General features: G+C 43.1%; 1 non-coding gene across 1 annotated transcript; it reads left to right on the top strand.

Moving 5' to 3' along the window:
* Positions 1-19,517: 19,517 nt before the first annotated feature.
* Positions 19,518-19,589, top strand: TRNAC-GCA. The gene has a single exon. It is a non-coding gene; the product is annotated as a tRNA-Cys (tRNA).
* The last annotated feature ends 748 nt before the right edge of the window (positions 19,590-20,337 follow it).

Here is a 20,337-nt window from a genome sequence, read left to right as displayed (position 1 = left end):
TAGTGCATGCGAGATAAGCATTAATGCATAAATTCTGTTATACTTTTCTCAAGAGCAGAAGGCCGCTACCTCCCTTCTCAAGCACTTGGTTATCTATAATGCGCCTCCTGGGAACATCCCAAGAAAGTGTTCTCACGACTTCAAGCATTCTCAAGGATCGTTTGCAATCCTTGACACTTCTCGGTTAACTCGTTTGCGAGTTCACCAAGTGAACACGTCCTTGGGTGCTGTCCACAGAAGTCCATTAACCATTTCCTTCACAAAGACAGGCAGAATCTAGGTGGGCTTGGGGGGCCAGCCTGTCAATGCCTGGGAGCAGGACCTCAGTGTCCAGCACTGTGTCCAGCCCACAGAAAGCACCTTCTGTTTGTGGGATGAATAAAAATGTTTCCAGAAGTGGTGCCATATCCAATTTTATTGTCATTGATCTGATGCCCATTTTAATGCTTCTTGACCACTTCCTACCTTGAATTCTAGTTATTTATACATTTGCTGTATTTTATTGAGTCTAAGGTCCATTGATTGTAAGACACATCTTTATTTTTTATTTTACTAAACATGGAAAAAGTGCGTTTATTTCATTGTGACATTCTATTATCAATGTGAGATGTTAAGTGTATCCCAACTGTAGACGTGTTCCCAAATTGGGAAAAATACATGTATGGTAGTTATCCTTTCAAGAAGTGATAACTAGGTAGGTGGCTGACTTGTCAGCCACTAGTTAATATTCTTGACAATGTCAAATCAAAAGATTCATTTTTAGACAAAAGTCCTAGAAGTGTTGAAGTGAACCAGGAACAATGTTGGGTCTTATCGAGATGGGGCTACCAATAATTCAGATCCTGGACTGGTCTTGAATTTGACCTGGCCTTTGCCATTAGGAATTTCATCATTTCTCTTGGCACCAGGGAGCTCAGTTCTGTGGCAGTAACTCCTCTCACCAACCCCAGGCTACAGACAACAGTCACCCTGAGATACCTGTGTCACCCTTGCCTTAATAAGAAGTGCATCCCTATTGCAGTGATAGTCCTCTGATCCTCCAGGAAAGAAAGGTGGTGGGTTCTCTGGTCTCACATGGTAAATCCATTCTAACATTCTGCTTGGGCATGATTCAGTCCCAGCTTTCACTTCAAATGTGACGGTATTTGAGTACGGGGCCTTTGGGGGAGGTAATTGGGTTTAGATGAGATAATTTAGATGATGGGATTAGTGCCCTTGCAGGAAGAGGAGGAGACACCAGAACTCTCTCTGCCATGTGAGGACACAGTGAGAAGGTGGCTGTCTGCAAGCCAGGAAGGGAACTTTCTCCAGGACCCGACCATGTTGGCACCTTCATCTCAGACTTCTAGCCTCCAGCACTGTGAGAAATAAATTGCTGTTGTTTAAGCCACCCAGTCTATGGCATTTTGTTATGGCAGACTGAGCTAAGACACATTTCCACCCTCAAGAGCTTTCTGATCCCTTCTTCATTACTATGCTTCTCTAGAACTTCCTGTTCATGTCCTGTAGGCCATTGTCATGCCCAAGCTTCAAGGAGCCTTCAGCAGATGGTTAAGACTGGCTCCAGGTCACCTTGCTGGAACATTGAATCCAGAGTCATGGGGGAGGGCATCCGTGTTGGTGAATTCTCTCCTATCCAGCCTCATATCCGCCCCCTCCCCAGTGATCCAGACCCACATGCTTTGCTCTGATTGCTGCTGGCACGTTGTCGTGGGTTGAATTGTGTCTTCCTCAAAAGATATGTTGAAGTTCTAGCCCCTCGTACCTGTGACTGTGACCTAAGTTGGAAATAGAGTTTTTGTAGATATACTTAAGATATAAATTAAGATGACGTCATGCTGGACGAGGGTGGGCCCTTAATCCAGTATGACAGGTGTCATAAGAAGAGAAGATGGAAAGACATCCCATGCTCCTGGATTGGAAGAATCAATATAGTGAAAATGACTATACTACCCAAAGTAATATACAAATTTAATGCAATCCCCATCAAAATTCCTATGACATTTCTCTCAGAAATGGAAAGAACTATACAGTCATTTATCTGGAATAACAAAAGACCACGAATAGCCAAAGCAACGCTGAGCAAAAAAAATAAAGCTGGAGGTATTACTCTACCTGACTTTAAACTATACTACAAAGCTATAATAACCAAAACAGCATGGTACTGGTATAAAAACAGAGACACTGATCAATGGAATAGAATAGAATACCCAGAAATCAACCCACGCACTCACTGCCATTTGATCTTCGACAAAGGCATTAAGCCTATTCACTGGGGTCAGGACTCCCTCTTCAGCAAAGGGTGCTGGGATAACTGGATATCCATATGCAGGAGATTGAAACCAGACCCATACCTCTCACCATATACTAAAATCAACTCAAAATGGATTAAGGATTTAAATATACACCCTGAAACAATAAAACTTATTAAAGAAAATATAGGAGAAACCCTTCAGCAAATAGGGCTGGGCACAGACTTCATGAATATGACCCCAAAAGCATGGGCAACCAAAGGAAAAATAAACAAATGGGACTATATCAAACTGAAAAGTTTCTGCACAGCAAAAGAAACAATTAACAGAGCTAAAAGACAGCCAACAGAGTGGGAGAAAATATTTGCAAAATACATGTCTGACAAAGGACTAATATCCAGAATATATAAAGAACTCAAACAACTTTACAAGAAAAAAACAAGCAACCCAATTAAAAAATGGGCAAAAGAGCTAAGTAAGCATTTCTCTAAAGAAGATATGCAAATGGCCAACAGTCATATGAAAAAATGCTCAACATCACTCAGCATCCGGGAAATGCAAATCAAAACCACACTGAGATACCATCTCACCCCAGTTAGGATGGCCAAAATCCAAAAGATGCTGAAAGATAAATGCTGGTGTGGTTGCGGAGAAAAAGGAACTCTCTTACATTGTTGGTGGGAATGCATAATGGTGCAACCCCTATGGAAAATGGTTTGGAGGTTCCTCAAACAGTTGCAGATTGATCTACCATATGACCCAGCTATTTCACTGCTGGGAATATATCCAAAGGAATGGAAATCATCAAGTCGAAGGTATACTTGTTTCCCAATGTTCATTGCAGCACTCTTCACAATAGCCAAGAGCTGGAATCAGCCCAAATGTCCATCATCGGATGAGTGGATATGGAAAATGTGGTATATCTACACAATGGAATACTACTCAGCTATAAAAACGAATGAAATACTGCCATTTGCAACAACATGGATGGACCTTGAGAGAATAATATTGAGTGAAACGAGTCAGGCAGAGAAAAAGAAATACCACATGTTCTCACTTATTGGTGGGAGCTAAAAGAAAAAAAATAATAATAATAAACAAATTAATTTACCCACAAACACACACACACACACACGCACACACACAAAAAAAAAACCGGGGGGTGTGGGGTGGGGAAGAAGATATAACAACTATACTTTTTTTGTAGTTGTTACAACAAACAAACGGAAAGGACATTCTTGGGGGGGAGGGGAGAGAGGGAGGAGGGAGGGAGGTGTCGGTGATCGGCCATAATAATCATATACAGTGTATATTGAAAAAAAAAAAAATAAAAAAAAAAAAAAAAAAAAAAAAAGAAGAGAATGCCACATGAAGACACAGACACACAGGGGAGAATGTCTTGGTACAATGGAGTGATTTTGGAGTGATACGTCTACCAGCCAAGAAACGCCAGGGATTGCCAGTCACACCAGAAGCTGAGAGAAAGACGCAGAACATATCCTCCTGGAGGCTTCACAGAGAGCATGGCCCTGCCGACTCCTGGATTTCAGACTCCTAGCCTCCAGAATTGTGAGAGTCAATTTCTGCTGTTTTAAGCCCCTGAGTTTGTGATACTTTGTTATGGCAGCCCTAGGAGACTAATGCACATTATCCAGGTCCTGCAGTTCTTTGGCATATAGCTCATTTCCTCCTGGGGTGGGGACTGTGCTTTCCCGCTGGGCTGTGCTGAGATGTGACTGGCCATTGGCCTGGGGAAGTGAGGTAGGAGAGGCTCTCGCCTGCTCTAGGACAGGCCACTGCTTGGCTTCTAGGCTGTTCTCTTTTTTCCTAGCAGGGGTAAGGAGGCTCCTTCTATTCTCCGGAAGATGAAAGGGGTTTTGGGGGGGGGGCGGTCCCAGTTTCTCTGGCTCGTCCATCCAAATCCCAGGTCCCATCCTCAGGTCCCACTGCCCCTTAGGGGCTCTGTTGGTGCTTGACACTGCCTCCCTGGCACACTTACATCTGACTTCCTGTGCAGACTGCCCTGTGACTATAGTAGGTGAGAGCCTCTTTCAAAGCCGCCCTAAGTGACCTGGTGTTTAGTTTGCCTGAAGTTGTCAGTTGGCTCTCCTGGGCTTGCGGTTTTACTTCTGTGAAGCTTGCGATGTTGTCACTGCAAGCCAACCCCTTCACCAGCCTTATGGTTGCCATTGCCCTTGCACAGGAGTCGGCAACTACAGCCTGCAGGCAGAATCAGGCCAGCTACATGATTTGCAGGGCCCAGTGCAAAATAAAAATGTGAGGCCCCTTGTTTAAAAGCCAAGAAAAAAGTGCCATTGAGGGTACTAAAATGCAAAGCTTTATCCTTTCTTCCACAGTCTCTCTCTTGACCTGCATAGGTGATTATTTGCTCTTTAGTGTCATTCTAAGAAAAATTAAAAATTTAAATTATTAGTGTTAAGTTTACCATTCATCTTTGTATTGTAAAATGACAGTTTTAAGTGCAAATATAAGGGAATTTATATTCATAAGATATAAGATATAATTTGTAAATATAAGACACAGAATCACTGGAATTACATAATTCACATTTGCAGTTTATGCATTTCATTCTTAGCAGAACAGAGGAAACACCACACGCAACGAACTCAATTATTTTCATTTCACTTCCTGATATGTGCACATTCGACTAGTGCTGTCTTCAGATTGATAACGAGCGGAGGGACTGTAAGGAAAAGGAGCTATGGATTGCCCTTTCTTTCTCTTTCCTTCTAAGTCGTCATTTCCAGCGTGAGTGGTTGGCTAACACAAGTGTGAGGACATGCGTAGCGCAGAGTAGAAAGCATGTGATGCGTTTCCATGGTTGCTTGTGTTTCTTAGAGCACCACCACCTTCTTTCTGCCTTTGAAGAAAGTTCTGGTTCCAAGTCAAGTATGGCCTCTCAGGCTGTCAGCACCCCATTTTCTCAGAAGTAGATGGAACATGCTTATTGGTATCACACTGATACTCGCTGGACTCCATACATCTTGGGCCCCTGGAATTCTGTGTAATGGGGTGTCACAAGCACTAGATGCAAATAGAGCAGCAAGGAACATACTGTGTGCATCTCCTCTGCTCAGGTCATGCTCTTTGCCCCTTTGGACTTCACCTGCAAAACACAAGTTAAAAGGTATGATTATTAGGAGTTTTGAGACAGTGACAGTAGAGCGTAAAACCAAACACAGGCCCTTCTGAGCACAGAGTGCTGTGCTACTGCAGTCCTGATGTAAGGCGTGCTTGAGAGGTGTTCGCTCTACCTGTTCCAAGCACTGCTGAAGAGAGCAGGAGTTTGAGACAGAGTCTCTGTCCTTTTACTGTGAAACTACATTGCAATTGGGGGATTGCAGTTTATAGATTTAATTACTTACTTATTCAATAGCATTTTCCATGCTTGGTGCAGGATGTGTAGAAATAACTACAATGTGGGATCTGCTGTGAGAGAGTCCAGCTCTGAGGGTGTGTGTGTATGTGAGACACTAAAGGGTTCGAATCCAGTACAAAGCAGTGACAGTGAAATAGTGGAGCACACACTGATGTGGGAACCCAGGGGAGGGAGAGACAATCTGCCTAGAGCATCAGAGATGTGCGCCTGGGAGCATAACACTTGTGCTGGGTCTCAAAGGACAAGTTAGTGTCTCAAGGGAGGAAATCATTCTATGTAGAATTCCATATAGCACAAACCAAGTGTTCACAAATGGGAAATCAGAGTGCCTGGAGCTGGGTGGCATGAGGGGACCTGGCATGAAGAGGTTGGTGGATTTGGAGTCATTAAATCAACACATGTGTTGAGTTCTGGGCATGTCCTGAACCTGGTGGTTAAATGAAAGGCCTTGTTTGCCAAACCTTGGAATTTCAATTTTATGTAGGTAGTGGAGAGCTGCCAGCCCTTTAAAGAGTCATACATGTAACATGAAGCATGTTACAGAAAAATCTTTAGAGAGAAAAGAAATCCCAAGGGCCAGCCCGTGGCTCACTCGGGAGAGTGTGGTGCTGACAACACCAAGGCCCCGGGTTCGGATCCCATATAGGGATGGCCGGTTTGCTCACTGGCTGAGCGTGGTGCTGACAACACCAAGTCAAGGGTTAAGATCCCCTTACCGGTCATCTTTAAAAAAAAAAAAGAAAGAAAGAAATCCCAAACACCTCAGCCAATCACTACCGTGATTTTGATATCATGCCTCCCAGTCTTTTGTTCTGTCTCGTGTGTTTACGCATACACATGTAAAATATAAGTGATTAAGTAACCCACCTTCCACATTTAAAATAAGCATTTTCCATGTTGCTAAATAATCTTATCCCACTCACTCCCCTCTTTTACGAACCTATCAGAGTGATGGACTGAATAAAAACTGGAATCATGGCACTGCTCAGCTTGAATCTTCAGTGACTTCCGACAATGTGAATAATGTCCAAAGTCCTCATTTGCCAGCCTCTCTCATCTCATCTGCCACCACCCCCTGACTCAAAAGTTGTGTTCTGCAGCAAGACCTCGTGTGGTTCCTGTGGTCTGTGCTGCCCACCTGGTTCCTTCCCTCATCATCAGGATGAAGGACCTGTCCTCCCTTCACCTGGTCACACTCGGTCATGCCTCTGGGCCTTTGCTCTCACTGCTCCCCCCTTTTGAAAGCCCTTCCCCTCAGACGTCTACACTGCTTGCTTCCTATGCCCTTCAGATCGCTTTTCAGATGTGACCCCTTAGTACTCGATCTAAAATAACAACCTGTGCCTGCCACTCTAGTCATTTCCATGGTCCTTAACTCTGCTGGTGTTTCTTCACAGCACAGATATTTATCTGACATATAATTATTTTACTACTGTTCCTGAGCAATGGGCTAGGTGCTCGATGTGCACAGAAAGCCAGACTCTGTGACACTGACTTCGGTGAGAAGAAAGAGCTTTATTGCATGGCCAGCCACCAAGAGGTATTCGCAAAGTTCTTTTCTTCATATCCGTTACAAGGGAAAAGAGGCGTAATGTCCTTTCACTGAGGCCATAACTGGTCTTCAGGGTGATGATTTTTCCAAGTCTTGTTACTGTAGGGGAACATCTGTAGGAAACAATAAGCACAGAGGCATATTTTTATATAACAGACAAAGTGGCAATCTGGCAATTTTTTCCTAGCTAGTAATTTGCATCAGGTATCCCAGTAAACTTTCTGAATAATCCATACAGCAATAGGCACAAAGGTTGTTTATATGTAAGTTGAAACATTAGTATGAGGAGTTGCAGCCAGATATTGGAAGAAATTAAAAATTCAGAATTCAGCCAGATAATAAAAACTCAAAAACAATGCATAGGGCCAGAATCTAATAACAGGTGTACTATATTTTTTCTGAAACATGATTTTTCTCTCTCCCTGGTCCTCCTTTACTATCAAAGATATTTATGACAAAACTAACTTATTTGCAAAATAAGATTAGCCTCTGGGCTGATTATTTGCATAATTGCAATAAAAATTATGCAGCAAGAATTGTGATTTATCATATAGGATTTTTAAAAGTTGGCTTTGCTGTGACTTTTATAAGGAATCTCAGATAAGACCTTTAAAAGCCTCTCGAGGCTTAGGAAGCCAGTCCAAGGATTTGGCTCATTCTCACACTGTACCTGTAGACTTGGGTGAATTTCTCTTTTCTGGCGGTCCCCCAAATATATTCAGGTTCTTGGGCCTGAGAGAAAATGATATTATTTACTTGCCACAAGGTTAGGAACCCTGCAATCATGTAGGCAAGGTGTCAAGCCAGTCTTTTTCCAAGTCTATTGGCTTTATAAAGTCCATTTCAATTCCTCAAAGCAGTCTGATCATATCTGAAAATATGGCATTCTAGTCAAAGCCTTGACAAAATAACCAATGTCTCCAATCTGTTACAAAACAGATTCTTATTGAACTTGTGCAAATAACTATTGACATAAATAAGAATACTCAGGAATAGTGTCAAAATCCTTGGGGGATCAAGTAGAGAGAAAGGTAAATGTTTCAATTTTGTTCATAAAAATATACTTTACCAAATGGTTGTAAAGCTATAAATAGCCGCAAAGAGAATAAATTTCCTTAAAATCTGGAAAACGAAATATAAGAAGGATTACTGATATTTCAAAAAAATTATTGAAAAATTATATCAGTCCTTTATCAATTCAGTCTCATGTAACTAATTCCTGTTCTCCTTGAGATTAGGCCAGCAATTCTACGAGTCCAGTTTTTTCATTTTCATTAGAGTTCTGGAGTTTTTACCCAGTCCACTTGAATAATTTCAAAGTCATCAAGTAGAGGTCTGTGTTATATTAGAGCACCTGTCATACTGTTTTATCCTTTTCATGAACTTTTTGGAAGACACAACTATTATAGTAGCTTGTAAAATCTTTTAGAAGAAGCATCAAAATAAAGCAACGTACTGTGGACAATCAACACTCAAAATGGCATGGTTTAAGGCACCATTTGCAAAGAAATTTGGTTATTTCTTTGGTCCACAACAATTTTTGTAATAGCCAAAACTACAACTTGTAACATACATCAAGATATGTCAGATTTTAGGAATTTCATACAATTTTGGAACACACATTAATAACACATTTATACAAATATAAAGTTACCTATGTTGAACCCCCCCCCAAATTCTTACTCAGTTACCCTAAGTAATTCAAAGACCTGATAAATACACAGAATCTGTTTCTTACTCTCACTCTTTTTTCCTGCAGTTTACTCAAAAAGTGAACACAAATCTTTTACCATCTTTTATCAATATTACGTTAAAATCTTTTTTAAAAGAGAAAACCAAGTTTCACTTTTGTACCAGTGTACTATTAATACTAAAGCTAATTTTAATAAACCTTTATAAACAAATCTGCTCCATCTCAGTTTTGGCTACACAGGATTTCTATAAACATTTCATAACCTCTTACAGTTTTTTCAACGATATTCATTCAGTTTTGTTCGTAACATTTCTTTTTACTCCTTTAACTTGAAACTCTCAATACCCTCTAAACTACACAAATTTCTTTTCCTTCAACAAAAACCACATCCTAATTTCTTATAAACTTTTTCACCAAAAACATATTCTACTTCCCTGACATCCTACTTTCCTTACACAGTCTGTGTGGAGAATTGTTTCTACCTCATCATTTTAATTACATATATTAACTGTACTTTTAACTCTTAGTAACCCCAATTTCCAGTGAAAAACCTAGGAAGCAAGCAATTTGGAACTGTTTTATATCAATATTTGTAGATAAAAACCATTTCCTAATTTCTGGAAAGACATGTTTCCTCTATTTTTTTTAACAGATCTAAATATATTTAGACTTTTTAATACCATGTAAAACAGGATGTAAAAATATATAAACTTAAATTCCTGTTTAATAATTAATATTTCACTATTCTAACTTAGAAATAACTGGGACATTTATGATTACCTTATACTTAATTTAACGTAACATGACCTTAAGATTTCAAACTACTGAAAAGATTTTTGAAACTATGACAAGTTTATGTATAAACATTTATCTTATTTGCATTTACTTAATTTACTTGTTTTTAACAATTATATTTGAATCATTCATAGAAAACGAAAGTAGTCATTTAAATTAACCCTTTTCCCTTGGAAAAAGTAAAACCAAGCTAAACCTGTATCAACCAGTTTTAATGAAGGTATTTTAGATACTGGACACAGGTACCCTCCACAATGTCCCTTCTAGCCATCCTGGGTCACTGTGGTACCCAGGGCAGCCATGAAGGTCAAAGCCTGCCTGCATTTACATATCAGGGGCAGAGCCCAAGACAGAGAACAGGGCTACAAAGATAATGTCTGAAGATATGACTCCTTCCAGCACAGCCAGGGGACAGAGCTGGGACAGGGTGCACAAGATCATTTTGGGATTGTCTTTGCTTTGTAGCTGGTAACCCATGCACTGTGGACACACATGTCCCCAGGCATCACCATAGTCACCTATCTAGACCCCTGAATTCAGAGGCTCATAACCGAAGACATAAGCTCACAACAAGGTATGTGCAAGGCTCTGGGGGAAACCCAGCAGCCAGTCCTCACAGCCTTTAGCTCATAGACAAATTAAGCAAATATCAAAGATATAACAGAAGCAACAATTTTATGACCGTAAAACATCTATCAGAGACAGCAATAGACCAGTATAGATCTAAGCAAAAATATCTAAATTAAATCCTGAAGACATATTCAATTTATTTTATCAATAACTTAAAAACTAGTTTTATTTTTCAAAGATTACAAAAGTCACATGAACTTTAACAGCATTTAGGCTTATTAATTTATGAGTGTGCCTTGTTTAAAAGCCAATTTGGTACCATGTAGACAGTATACAAACACACGTATAGACATAAACATACATGTACACACAACATACAGCTTACACGTGTATACATGCATACATAAAAACAGAAACAAATAAAGATCATGGGACAGCTACAGTATAAAACTAATGAATTTAAAATGGACAGTGGATTCAAACATCTCAATAAATGAAACAAATTAAAGCTTTATCTGCTGCACGAGGCTGTGGCCCTTGAGTTTTAAAGAAAGCAAGGCAGTAAGTTTACATCTGCTCATATGTCACTTGGCTAATTTTTTGGATGTTAACATTTTGAAGAAATTTACATTTCTAAGTAACTGGCTCCCTGGCTGGAAGTTCAGAATCTTAAGCACTTGACTACAGGCTGGAGTGACCCGCTGCGGGAGATCTAAAGCAAGAAGTTCGAGTATACAAAGGATTTTAACTAGTTTTAAATCTGATATCTGTTCTTTTCATTTGTTCATAGCTTATCTTTGCCCAATTCTGAAGGATACATCCTGAAGGACTGCAATTGGGAATGCTATTTACATTTCCCACAATTTGGGGAGAGCTTTGTCTAAGGTGACCAGAACAAAGATCCTTTTTCTAGGGAGTGAGTTTTGGATCAGGACCTGTGCTGCTTATAGGTATCACCTCTCTGGATTTTACCCCCGAGCTGGTCAGTCTACTTACATGTCACAGAGGGTCCTAAACACTAGGCAGTGTTGGGTTGCTTGAGACGCTGGGAAGATCAATCCTTTATGTGCTCCCAGATGAACACTTGAAAGTTCCTTCTGACCCAGAAACAGGATGTTTCCTTTCTTTTTTTTTTTTTAAAAGATGGCCGGTAAGGGGATCTTAACCCTTGACTCGGTGTTATCAGCTCCACACTCACCCAGTGAGCAAACCGGCCATCCCTATATGGGATCCGAACCCGTGGCCTTGGTGTTATCAGCACCGCACTCTCCCGAGTGAGCCACAGGCCGGCCCGAAACAGGATGTTTTCTGATGGGAGTTCCTATGAGACTGCTTCATGTCATGGTAAAGATCCTGACACTCTGCAAGACTCTCAGTCACCTGAGAGTATTCTAAAGGACTAGAGGGAGCAACTTATTTTCAGAGTCTGGCAACCCTCATAAATGCAGGACTTAGAAGGTTTTGTTATGGTCACCAAAGAATCTAGTCTCAATCAGCCAATAAAACAAACAGAACAAGACTAGCATACAAAATAAACAGAAAATTGAGTACTCTCTTAACCTGAAATCCCAAAGCAAGTTAAGTGAGCACCTCCATGGTTATAATCTTTAATATTGTCTGTAATTTTTCCTGGAAGTCAAACCCAAGTCCTGAGACTCCAATCCACCAAGGTCTCTCTAGGGTGGGACTCCAACCCACAATTCTCATGAGATCAAAAGACAAAGTAGGGTACAGGCATATAGTGAGGTCACTCACCCAGGGATGTCTTCTTTCTGGAGCAATTTCTTTTCACAAAAGTTGAATGGGTGCCAAGGGACTTGCCACGCTGTGGTGGGGACAGCAGGTCTCAATGGCCAAACTGCCAGACTAAAAGTTGTCTAGGTGGTTGCTTAGGGTCAGCAACAAGAGTTGGCACTCCTTCTAGGGGTTGCAGAGCCTTGAGTAGGCAGTCAAGGGCCCATGGGTTGCATCTCTATCTCCAAATTGTTATTGAACAATAGCTCGTGCCTGATGCACATAGAAAGCTCTGTGAGAAGAAAGAACATTATTGTATGCCAGACCACCAATGAGGTGATGCTCAAGTCTGTTTCCCCAATCTGGGGTTAGGTCAAACTTTTATGGGTGCCATAGACTGGATGCCTCCCCACCTCATTAACCCCCACTGTAAACAGATGAGAGTGAAAATTCTACTACGGTAATTGAAAGGTGGACCCTTGAGGAGGTGATTAGATTGTGGGACCATGCCACAGTGAATGGATTAAAAATGCTGGTCATGGGCGTGGCTCTGAGGGTTTAAAAAGGACGTGCATCACGAGCTACCTCTCTTGCTCTCTCTGCTCTGCCATTTTGCAATGTGACACCTGCCTTCACTGAAGTTGCCACCAAAGAAAGTTATCACCAGATGTGTTGCCTGGACTTTGGACTTCCAGCCTCTGAAACTATAAGCAATAAATTTTGTTTTCTTGTAAATCACCCAGTTCCAGGTATTTTGTTTTAAGCAACAGAAATGGACTAATACAATGCGTTAAGGGACAGGTTGGTATGCAGAAGTGCTGGTGGGCCAGGTTTTGCTTGGGTGGGATTTAAGTTTGGCCATTGATGGTAACGTATGGAATGGCGGTTTTCAGCACCAGAATTGCCTGGACAACAGACCCTTTGCTTCTGAAAGGGCTCCAGTGTTTCAGGTTCTGGTCATGTCCTGGCTTCCTTGGTTCTGGGGTGGGGTGGGGGGGCATTGATTCTGGGTGTTATTTAGAGAACAAGGCTTTTTCTACTGCACATGCCCAGGCTGCATGTCTTGCAAATTTTGCCTCTGCTCCATCTTCAAGAAAGCTTAAGCAATGGTTAAACAACAGACCCAGTTTGAGTTGGTCACATGGTTAAATTATTATCTGTGCTCTTCCCTGAAAGTCAGCTTTATGAGATTGGGGATTTTATTTTGTTCCTGCTTATGCCCAGTGCCTAGAATAATGGTTGGCACATAGCAGGTGCTTACTAAGTATTTGAATGATTGGATGAATGTGTGTCTCTTTCCACTAAAATGCAAATTCTTTGAAAGCAAGCATCACTTTCCTCATCTCTGTCTATCCTGTTTAGTGCAGTGCCTGGCATACAGAAGATGCTTAGTAAAGCTAGATGTTTCCTTAAAATGGTTACATAACATTCCATGAACGAATGTTGTTAACCACTCTCCTACTACTGATCATTTAGGGTTTCTTCTAATTTTAAATTATAAATAATACGGTGATGCTCTTCCTGGGTTTACTTTCCATGGACATTTATTTCTTTAAAATAATTCCTAGAAGTGTCATGACCAAGTCAATATAATAAGTACAGTATTGCCAAAATTGCTTCCCAAAAGGATAGGACAGGATCGAATATGTGGGAGGTCCCATTTCACCAGCCTTGTCATCTTAGAATGCTAGTGCTTGATAACAATCAAACACAACACAAAACAAAAGAAACAGCAACAAAAAGGACCATATTGACTGTACTGGTCAGTTGGGGCTGTTTTAACAAAATACAGTAGACTGGGTGGCTGTTGAAAAAACTGTGAAAAAATAAATTTCTGTTGTTTAGTCCACACAGTCTGTGGTGTTTTGTTATGGCAGCCCTCGAAGGTAAACTGCTGACCACCATGAGGGTGGACAGCTTACAGGACAGTGTGACCGAGCTGTGGGTCAGAAGCCGGGGCAGCAGGTGCTGGCCACAGGCCTCTTCTCTCTGTGGCCCTCCCTCGGTTTGCTGAATGCTACAGGGCTGGGAGGTGCCGCCTCTGCTGGCTGGGCTGCAGAAGGCAATCCTCCAGGGCCTTGGATTGGCCTTTGTCATTCCAAAAATATTTACTGGACCCAAGTCATGTGCCAGACACTATGCTGGGTGATGGAGCTGCAAAGGCAAATGAGGCATGGTGGTGTTCTCAAGGCATCAGTCCACTGGGAGACCAGTGCTAACACTAGTGCTAGAGCCCTAGGGTGCTGTATCAGTCCGTTTCTGTTGCTTATAGCAGAACACCTGAAACTGGGTAATTTACAAAGAAATGAAATTTATTTCTTACAGTTTGGAGACTGGGAAGTGTACAGCCCAGGGGGCTCACCTGGTGAGGGCCATCTTCTTGGTGGGAACTCCCTACAGCAATGCAGGGTATCACGTGGTGAGAACGGCCTGAGCAAGAGAGAGCTGAGCTGTTCCCCTGCTCTCCTTATAAAGCCATCAGAACCATGCTCGTGATAACTCATTACGCCATGAATGGAATAATCCATTCATGAGGGCACAGTCCTCACAATCCAATCACCTCTTAAAGGCCCTATCTTTCAACAACCCTAATTGGATTTCCCACCCTCTTAACACCATTACAATGGGGGTCGTTTCAATGAGTTTTGGGGGGGACGTTCCATCCACAGCAGGTGCCTAGAAATTGCAAGTATGTGTCCTTTTTTATTCGTATTTTATTATAGTTTACACAAACAACTGGGTTTGGGAACTGTATTACTCCTAATATCTTTGAAATATTATGGGTGTTTTAATAATGTTTATATTTACTTTTTGTAAAGAACATACATGTTTATGTGGGAGCACAGATGACCGATGCAAAGAGGGAGGAATTGAGGCCTCCTTGAATTTTTGTTCTTGGTCCACTTCCTGTTTAGATAGGTAATAAACTGTTGAAAAAATAATATATTTACGTGGTTCAAAATTCAGAAGGGAGGAAGGGAGGGAAGAAGGAAGGAATGAAGGAAAGAAAGAAAGAAAAGACCACAACAATATGTTGAACTTTCAGAAGGAGAGAAAAAACCTAAGGATACTAGAGATGGGGGAAGGGAGACGGGGGTTGGGGAAGCGATAGGTCGGGTAAAGGGCAAAAGAAATATCATGATTTGTAAGAATGATATATTAATAAATTAAAAATTTTTTTAATTTTAAAAAATTCAAAAGGGTATACGACAATATCCCTTCTCACCCCTGTCCCCAGCCACCACTTCCCCTCCCTGCACAACTAGACTTGCCAGTTTCTTATATATCTTTTCATGTTTTTTTCACACATATATAAGCAAATATGTTAGTGCCCCTCTTTCTTTTTCCACTAATGGTAGCATGCTACGGTGTATACACATTGTTCTGAAGCTTGCTTTTTTCTTTGTTCTTGGCAGTCTTTCCCTATCAGTGCATAAAGAGCATCAGCATTTTTTAACGGCTGCCTAGTATTCAATTGTATGGCTGTACCGTAATTTATTTAACCAATCCTCAGATGACGAGCAATGGGTTGTTTCCAAAGTTTTGTAATTAAAAGAATGTGGCTGTGGAATAACCCCGTGCAAATATCATTTCACAAATGCACACATATACTTCTAAGTTTCTAGAAGTGTAATTCCTGGGTCACAGTTTTGTGCTTTTATAATTGCGAGAATTGTTGCCAGATGCCTGCATCGAGGCTGTACAGTGTATACTCCTACCAATGCACACACGTGCCATGCCTGCACACCTGTGCCACCCTAGTGTGGCATCAGACTTTGTAGTTTTTGTGTCTGAGAGGAGTTTACCTGGAGGTCTTGCAGGTGAGGAGTGGCACTGGGGCCACAGCAGCTGATGGGGAGAACTGGGAGCAAGGCCTGTGGACTCTGCAGCTGACCGTGCTTTCTGGCTGCTGTTAAAACACTGCCATTGCCTACTAAGCACTTGCTATGAGACAGGTGCTACCCTAAGGACCCTAAGCCTGGGGTCAGCATATTTTTTCTGAAAAGGGCCATACTCTACATATTTGTTATTTCACAGGTTGTACAGTCTCTATTGCAACCCTTGTGGCAGGAAAGCAGCTACAGACAGTAAAGAGCAGCTGGGTTCCAATGGAACTTGATTTATGGACACTAAAATTTGAATTTCATATAATTTTCATGTGCCACTAAGTTTTTTTGTAATGCAATGGCTAGTATTTATTAAGCATGTACTCTATGCCTTTTTTTTCTTTTTAATTATCTTATTTACTTTTTCCCCAAGTCTTATGGAGTCTCATATTCTCCTCTCCCCCAGCCATTTAAAAATGTCAGATCCGTTTTTAGCTCACAGGGATGTATCCCCATGGCAGGCCATGGTTGGCTGATCCCTGCTCTAGAGAATCTCATTTAATCCTTGCAATTGTGGGAACTTTTATTATCCCCATTTAACAGGTGATGAAACAGAGGCCTAGACAGGTTGAAGAGAGAAGAGGGCTCAGTTAACACCTTTTAGGATGTGGCCACACTCACCTCCACTGCAGACTGGCCCCTTCTGCCACCCTCTCCAGAGTGCTATGGTCCCCGCCTCACTTGCCCTCTTCTGGTGGTTGAGAGGAGGTGGATGTCACCTGAGAGCACCTGGCCCGGCCCCCTGGCTTCCTATGTGAGGAATCGGGTTTTGTGTAGTGGGCAGTTCTCTATTCATCACACACTGTGGATGTCATTTATTTTCTCCCAATCTAAGTTGAATATTTCCTTCCCTTCTCTTACTCAGCACCCTGCTTCCTTGGGGAGCAAAGGTCTCCAGGGAAAGCTATTTCTGGGCGAGAGAGGCTGCAGCTCCAGCAATCCAGGACCCCCACATGTGAGCAGGTCAGCAAAGCTGGAGAAGCTGGCACTTACTGGCCTGGAGGGGCGCTTTGGGGCCACTTCACTATTTCCTGTGCATGCCAAATCCTAGTCCTGGACTCAGGGCCCCACTAACCCCTGCATGGGCACTGTAGTGGTTCTTAGGGTAGCCATAACAAAGTCCCACAAACGGGGTGACTTAAAACAACGAAAGGTTATTCTCTCACAGTTCTGCAGGACAGACGTCTGAAATTGAGGTGCCAGCAGCAACTGCTTCCTCTGAGGCTTGGGGTAGAGCCCTTTCTTGCCTCTTTCTAGCTTCTGGTGGTGGCTTTAATCCTTCATGTTTCTTGGCTTGTAGACAGTTTTCTCCCACCTCTACCTCTGTCTTTACATGACGTTCTTCCGTGTTCATCTGCATTTCTTCTCTTTATACAAGGACACCAGTCATACTGGATTAGGGGCCCACCATCTTGAATTGATTACATTTGCAAAGACCCTATATCCAAATAAGGTCATGTTCACAGGCATCAGAGGTTAGGACTTCAGCATATCCTTTTAGCAACATAATTCAACCCACAACAGGGAAATTGCCTCTTGGGGTGCACAGTGAAGACACCCCCTGAGTAAGAGATTTCATCTCCTAAGTGGACTCCAATGTGAGTAAAACAGAAGGACGTTCATGTGTGAAAGCCAGAATAGGGAGAGGGCATCTGGCCTTGAATCCAACCTCCTGACCTGCAGTCCAATGCCCTAAGCTCCAGCCCCAACGCATTGGCAGGTCTGATTGTCCCTTTTCTCTACTGAAGTCACCCTCAGGGCTTATTAATTCTGCACGGGGGTCCTGTTGTGCTACAAACAGTCCTTGGGTGTCAACATCTCTTTCCAGGCTCCTCTCCCACATCTCACCCAACGCTGTGCAACGATCATCCTTGCACCTTCTTGTCTAGACTGCACTTGACTCCTCTGCTCTTACCGACATTTTCACCTGGAATTCCTGCTGACCTCCCATGTTTATTAAGTAAGCTCCTTCCTCGGAGTGCAAGACCCACTTCAAACGGGGAACACGTCATTACCCCCATCTGCGGTCAGGCTTTTAGTTACTGCTCTCTCTTCTGTGTTCCCAAAGTTATTGTCATTTGTTGCCATGTCAGGACGTTATGTCCTGAGACCAGGACCTGTGTGGTTGTTAGGGTCAAGCACACAGTAGGCGCCTCCTGAACACTTGTTGGATGAATGAATGGTTGCCATTGAGGAATGTGGCTTTGTAGGGCTTGCAATGGCTCTGAGCACCAGAAAAAGTCACTGCTAGTCTTCCTCAGTATGGTAGACTCAGTTGAGAAGGCACTAGAGCTGCAGTGACGGTCCCCTGTGGCCGTGCTTGGCTGCCCCTGACTTCTTTTGGAAAACCACCTTTCCTCCGCACACTATAGGCATCTATTCTGAGTGGGAGCAGATATATTCTGACAAGACCTCACTCCTGAAATGGTTATACCACTCACATATGCTATCCCATGGTCACAGTGGTTGGTCACGAATAGGCACAGAACCCAAGCCAAACCAACTAGAGTCCTTCCCGAGGAATTTTTCAGACTCAAGCCTTTTTCTCTCCGACAACCACAGTGGAGATGTGAGCCTACAAATTCCGGAGGCTGGTCTCAGCTGCACGGTGACACTGGTTTGAGACATTAAAGCTGACTCAAGAGGCAACCAAAGAAAAAAGCTGGAGGGAGAGAGTTCTGAACATTTGAGTTCTTGAAAGTCAGGTTCTTCACTGATATTTCCTTCATTGTTGTTGAAGTGAGCAGGACTGACACCATGTTGGGACCTAAAGCCACATGGACTTTAGGGGAAAAAAAAGACAGTTTTTTTCTCAGTATGCACGTCTCTGAGTTCTCTCTTTTCCTTGGTTATTTGATATTTTGAACCTTGGTTATGATGACCTTATTACATAAATGTAAAGTGGTTTTCCAGTCAGCCCGGAGCTGCAAACTTGCCACGAGACACGTACTATCCAGACCCTGAAAAATCAAAGGCGACATCAGTAAAGTTGTGCTGACCCCACCCTCCAGCAGGACCCTGAGACAACAGCAAGGACGGGAGCAGAAGCCAGAGGAGCCTCGGTGAGAATTTGCGCCTGGCCCCTTACACGACCCCTCCCTTCTGCTTTTCGTGTCTTACATTCCATTCCCTGGACACCCTCTTTAAAAACCCCTCAGTAAATCTGAGTCTTTGAGATGGCTTTAGTCAGGCCACTGTCCTTCAGGTTGACTGGGGAGATGGGTCAGCCTGACATCTCTCCTCAGGTCACTGCTATTCCTGAATAAGAGCCGACTTCCATTTTCACCAACATCTGACTTTTAAGTTGTTTGTTTTTTGTTTGGGGCAGGCAGCTGGACTTGGGTTCAGTAACAAGATTTTGGTGAGCCTCAGACAGGAGCTGAATGCCTGGGGTAACAGATTTTGGTGAGCCTCAGACAGGAGCTGAATGCCTGGGGTAACAGATTTTGGTGAGCCAACCCAGGGCTTTTGTATGGGGGCAGGCAGCCGGACTTGGGTTTGGTAACATTGTGACCCAATAAACTTCTTCTTTTACTTTGTGGTGTTTGAAGTTGAATCTCTGCCACTGACTGTCATGGTAATAAAACATGACTGTAAAGCTGAAATAATATTTGTAAGAGTCCTCATCCCAGCAGGGGGTATAGCTCAGTGGTAGAGCATTTGACTGCAGATCAAGAGGTCCCTGGTTCAAGTCCAGGTACCCCCTTGTTTTCTCCACTCTGAGTTCATCTCTTGGGAGACAGTATTTGGGGGAAAAAGGTGGTGACAAAGGGGAAGCAATGGGAGAATCCGGAGGAGCTGGAGGATTGGATGCTGGGTGCACAGAAACAACGGACGTCCGCCAGAGGGCGCAAGAGGACCAGACTGAGACTTGAAACAAAGCCTTGCCTGGCCCAGCGGCGTTTGGGCTGGAGGCCAGAGGGGAAGAAGGGGCACTGGGCTAATGAGGTGGTGGCTGAGCTGAGCCAGCGACCTTTGCTCCTCCTCACGTTCTGCCTCACCTGGAGGTCTAGTCCCACAGCCCTGCAATCTTCTCTTTCCCTTCTCCCGTGCTGGGGACAGAGACAACAAGAACAGCGTTGCACTCTGTTGCTCTGCACAGGACGCTCAAGCCCCAAAGAGCCTTTGCCCTGGGTGCCGAGACCTCTCCTGGAGGCCTGAGACTAGGCGAGGATCTCCTGTCCCTCGGCAGCTGTATCTGCAGTGGCGACAGTTCTCTGGACCATTTGCTCCTTGGGTGCCCAGAGGAAGCCTTAATCAGCGAGGGGTCCCCAGCACCTGGGACAGGTTGACCATGGTAGGGGCTCGATACATGTCTGCGGAAGCCCCAACTAGCCAGTGACCCGCTTCATCCCATTCTCCTTCTCCCCATGTGACCTCCACTGTCCCTTCCTTCTCCCCAAGGCCACTCCCGCCTCTTCTCCAGGTCCGGTTCTGAGAAGGGTGCCCTCGTT

The sequence above is a fragment of the Galeopterus variegatus genome, unplaced genomic scaffold, assembly GCF_000696425.1.
Source record: "Galeopterus variegatus unplaced genomic scaffold, G_variegatus-3.0.2 Scaffold2726, whole genome shotgun sequence".
Classification (NCBI taxonomy): Eukaryota; Metazoa; Chordata; class Mammalia; order Dermoptera; family Cynocephalidae; genus Galeopterus; species Galeopterus variegatus.
This window is presented reverse-complemented; position numbering and strand designations above follow the sequence as displayed.